The 4859-nt window shown below is 55.5% G+C and overlaps 3 non-coding genes across 3 annotated transcripts; 1 reads left to right on the top strand and 2 right to left on the bottom strand.

Annotated features, from left to right (window-relative positions):
- Positions 1-221: 221 nt before the first annotated feature.
- TRNAV-AAC (transfer RNA valine (anticodon AAC)) lies at positions 222-295 on the bottom strand. The gene has a single exon. It is a non-coding gene; the product is annotated as a tRNA-Val (tRNA).
- Positions 296-1275: 980 nt separating this feature from the next.
- TRNAT-CGU (transfer RNA threonine (anticodon CGU)) lies at positions 1276-1349 on the bottom strand. Its single transcript has one exon. It is a non-coding gene; the product is annotated as a tRNA-Thr (tRNA).
- Positions 1350-3866: 2517 nt separating this feature from the next.
- Positions 3867-4030, top strand: LOC142821400 (U1 spliceosomal RNA). The gene has a single exon (XR_012898174.1). It is a non-coding gene; the product is annotated as a U1 spliceosomal RNA (small nuclear RNA).
- Positions 4031-4859: the final 829 nt, after the last annotated feature.

Raw genomic sequence — 4859 nt, 5'->3', positions numbered from 1 at the left:
ATGATGGGGCAACAGTAGGGCTGGATTGAGCACCCATCATTAGGTTCCCCACCCCTTTTATAGAGCAGGGAGTTCATGTGTCTCATTCTTTTATTCTTTCCTTTCTCCCATTGCCCCAGAGGACTATTGCCTGACCCAGCATAGAAACTAAGGGTTATTCCAGTACTGAGTGGGGATTAGGAGACAAATGAACCTTGTGAGAAGGGAAGGGAAAACTAAAGTGTTTCTGCCTGGTTTCGAACCAGGGACCTTTTGCGTGTTAGGCAAACGTGATAACCGCTACACCACAGAAAACAGCTACTCTTACAGCGGCAGCACCTTTCGCCCAGACACGCTCAGGTGAGCTTCAAGGCAGGTTTTTGGCCATCTCTGCTTCATTCTTTGTACTCCCCAGCCGTGTCCAGGGCATGGGGCAGAAGGCGCAGATGGAAGGTGCGATTCCAAACCCCTCATCTTAGGGACCGATATTCCGAGTGAGAAAAGAACAGAAAAGACCAGAGGCGGATGGGGTAACAGGGCACCTTTACCGCTGATTCTGGATCCGCCTCAGATCCCGCCTACCTGGGGTGTGAGAGAGTGAGAGACGCAGTGCAAATGCCCCTGTAGGCCACATGCGGCCTGTAGAGCCGAACGCGGCAGTGCGAGCACCCGCACAGAGCCATGGGCTGAGGAGCGTTAGCCCGCCCCTGTCTGCTTATTTACTAGAGTTTGCTGAAGTCGGCTCATTATGGAGGGGTCCTGACTAAGTGCAGAGCCCTGTGCTCATTGGAGCTCAAAGGACCAATAACTGAGAAACCCGAGAGACAGAGCCGAGCAGATAGAGAGCCCCCTTTAGAACCTTCCAGATTGAACCGCGTCTCTCTCGCGTCTCTCTCTCGGATCTAGGGGCGGCAGACAATAAACCCGGGAAGGGGCTGGAGCGATGTATCCGTTCGGCTGGGAGACAAGCTATTGCCCGTCTCTCCAGGGCCGAGTCACCATCTCTGCAGACACCGCCAGGTTCCCTGCAGCTCCGCTCGCTGACAGCTGGAGACAGCGCCCCCTACTGCTACGCCAGAGGGACCAACAGTGGCACAGAGCGCAGCGGAGACCTAGCTCAGAAGGGAGGTTGTTTCTACACACACACGGGGCCGTGTTGATGCCCCCGGGACTTGCACTGATTGGAGCTAAATACCAGTTTATTAGGTTGCAGATCGCTCTAGCCCTGAGAGGGCATCGCCGATGGAGGCCTCTTCTGTCCGGAGCGGGATTTAAATTCTGGCAGCAAAGACTACAAAGCACCACTGGGAGTTGAACCCAGGATCTCCTGTTTACTAGACAGGCACTTTAACCAGCTAAGCCATGGCACCCTCCCTGAAAGTTTTTTTCCTTACTGTTCTACTTTATTGCCCAAGACAAAGCCTTCACAGTCCAAAGTAGAGACACTCCCCATTTCCCTCAGCACTTCCACACCTACTCGAAGATAAATCCGAATTCACCCATCCAGGTGCTCTCAATGGGCTGCTTCTGAAGGTATTGGAAGTCTCTCCAGCTTCTCTTCTCACTCCTCTCAGAGAAGCCCTAAGCACCTGCTCTTGCAATGTTAGGAGACACATGGAAATGACTTGAGGGTCACTCCTCCACACAGATAACAAAGGCTGTGCCCGGAGTGGGATCTCGCAAGTCTATACTACATCGGCTAGAACACCTGGGCTGTGTCTACACTGGCCACTTATTCCAGAAAATCAGCCTTTTCCAGAATAACTTGCCAGCTGTCTACACTGGCCCCGTGAATTTCCAGAAAAGCACTGACGATCTACTGTAAGAAATCAGCCGCTTTTCCAGAAATATTATGCTGCTCTCATTCCGGCAAAAGGCCTTTTTCCAGAAAACTGTTCCGGAAAAGGGCCAGTGTAGATAGCACAGGAGTGTTTTCCGCAAAAAAGCCCCAATCGCGAAAATGACAATCTGGGCTTTTTTGCGGAAAAGAGTGTCTAGATTCGCCATGGATGCTTTTCTGGAAAAAGTGCTTTTCTGGAAAAGCATCCTGCCAATGTAGACGCGCTTTTTCTGGAAATACTTGTAACAGAAAACTGTTCCGTTAAAGCATTTCCAGAAAAGGGTGCCAGAGTAGAGGTAGCCCTGAAGATCAGCAGGATCAGGGATCAGTATTCACTGTAGCATAGACCTGCCCACAGAGAGACCCTGACAGCGGCCAGTCGGGACAGGGTCAGTCTCAGAAACGTTTGTAGCTTTGCCACATGGAATCTCCTTCTTGAGGTTTCTGCTTGAGGTTGGAAAGAGAATTTGGGGTCACATTCGTGAGCGCAAGGAGGAGACTCGGTTTAGCTTTCACAGCAACGCAATTTGAAGAGATTTGTGTGTAGGAAGGAGCAATAAAGAGGGGGCTTTCCCTGACTGCCGGCAGATCTAGGGGAAACAGGACTACAAACCTGCGATAAGAGTAGAAGTCGAACCCACGTGTGCAGAGCACAATGACTGGGCCACCTCCTCGGAACCAGTTTTATTTCTTCCGAAGTACCCAAAGTCAGCGCCGCTGGGAACCCGCTGGCGGGCCAGGGACACCGGATGGGAGGGTTTGGCTTTTGCTAATGTCCCCTACGCGATTCTACAACACTAAGCGCTGTCCAGAAAACCCTTAAACACCCCCTGCGCGCAGAGAGGCGGGTCGGCTATTCCCAGCCGGGCTGGGAGTGTAATGGACAGACGAGCGTGCAGCGGTCACAGGGCAGCAGCGCACAGCTCCGGCCGCGCGGGGCGGGAAGTCCCAGCCTCTGGAGGGGCGTTTCGGGGACTGGCCGCTAGTGACACTGTCTGTCTCCGCTCTGATTGCCCCTTACGGCGAGACACCGGCCCCTACAGCAGCGGGGACAGTCCCAGGCGCTCGGCCCTTATCGCTTCTCTACAGCTGCTGTGTCCCCGGGACTCCCTCTCTCCTCCCTTGGCTCCCTCAGCTCCCGGCCCCGCAGCGCTTCCCGCCTGCCCCGGTCCTGTGGATTTGAGCCTCCAGGCTGCTTCCTAAGGGCCCCCAGGAGAAAGGGAATTTCCTTAGGGGCAAGCAGGCAGCGGAAAGAAACACAGACCCTGCCTGGGCACTCTCGCTCGGGTAGCTGGGAAGAGGAGTCCGCGGGGCTCGAACCCCCCGCTCATTATCGTGTCTCTCCTGCTTCCCGTCGACCTGCCCTCAGGGACCGGCCCGGCCCCACCGCAGCGCTGTTCCCTCGTGCATCCCTGCACACCGCGTCCTTGGGAACCGAGAAGCCTCGATAGAGGCTCGTCCGCCGCTGGGACCATCAATTCTCGTTCCCGTGGCCAAGTCACCACGGGCTCTGAGCTGGCTCCTGTCCCGCGTGGCTGTTGTGACGCGCTCACTGTGACGTCACTGCCTCCCGAACTGCCTTCAGCTGAGGAGTTGCAAAAGGCCCTTCTGATGTCACTACCCCCCCCCCTCCTTGAAGGGCTTATCACACCCATCCCCCCATAAAGCCTCTGTCAGTCTCTGGGGCAGACACCAGACTCTCTTCCTGCCCCATCTACCCCTCCCGGGAGAAACTCCCCCTCTGGGCATCTCCCGGCCTCGTCTGTGTCCTAGGCAGGCTCCGATAGATTTTAGAGGAGGCCGCGGGCCAAGGGTCTCCCGGAGCAAATGTGTGTGCGAGTGAAGCATTGTGGGAGTAGGAGCAGGCTGACAAGCGAGTCCCTAATTTGCAAGCGGGGCTCTGGGTGGGGAATGGGGGGGCGGGGGAGGCAGCTGGCAGCAGCGGGAAGCGGTGCAGGCGGGGTTTTTTGGAGGTGCAGGTGGGAGCCACCGTGATGTGAGAGTTCGGGGCGCTTGAGGCTGGGCGGGGGCTCTGGGACAAGAGTTTATACTTACCTGGCAGGGGAAATACCACGCTCAGGAAGGTGGTTTTCCCAGGGTGAGGCCCATCCATTGCACTGCGGGTGCGCTGACTCCTGCAATTTCCTCAAATAGAGGAAACTCGACTGCACAATTTGTGGTAGTGGGGGACTGCGTGCGCGCTTTCCCCTGGTATAGTTGCTGAAAAAAAGACAATCTTATTCCCGCGATAGGGAATTAAGCTGACATGAGTAACTCTTACCTGTTTTGCACCCATGCAGTTAAACAGATTCCCCCAGAACCGTTCCCGGCAGTGTATAAAGCAGGGTTAATGTTTGACGCTAGGAATTGTGTTCGCTCCGCTTTGGAAGTTTTTCATCTTAAGTATCATCAGTTTATTTCCCCGCGGGGCTGGGCTCGTTGCTCGTTTTTGTTTCTTTGCTTTTTCCTTGTCTGGCAGGAGAATGGTCTGACCAAAGCCGCGTGTTTCTCCCACCTTCTTGGGAAGTTCTGATCCAAGCTACAAGCTCCCCGCCCCCACTCACCTCTGGACCCAGCTTGGATGTTGGCACCCCCGAGTAACGCAAACGTTTAAGAAAACGAAGGTCGGAAGAAACTGCCCCGGGGCGCTCTCAGGGCGGCCGAGTGATCTAACAAAGCGGCCCACTCCAGGGCCTGCCTGTCCCCTCATGGGTGTTCTGGTCTCCGAACTCAGCCGTGGGTTCCAATCCCGCTCCGGGCGCCGCCTTTGCTTCCTGTGCGGAGAAGTAACCGCATGTCCATGTCCCCCGTCATTGCAGCAACACGCGCTTAGGAATCTGCCGGTTCGGGGCACCTGGACAGGTACGTTCTGGCTCGTTCCCCAGGAGATAGTTGGTCTTGTCTGGGCTTTGGTAGGCTGAGGGGGAGGCGGAGGGGAGAAGCGCAGCAAACACTGATCAGAATCTGTCCCCTCTCCCTGAGGAAACAGGAACCCAAAGGGCGCCCAGAACTATTGTAACTCAGACAAGTATCACAAACG

This window comes from Pelodiscus sinensis, chromosome 30 (assembly GCF_049634645.1).
Source record: "Pelodiscus sinensis isolate JC-2024 chromosome 30, ASM4963464v1, whole genome shotgun sequence".
Lineage (NCBI taxonomy): Eukaryota > Metazoa > Chordata > Testudines > Trionychidae > Pelodiscus > Pelodiscus sinensis.
This window is presented reverse-complemented; position numbering and strand designations above follow the sequence as displayed.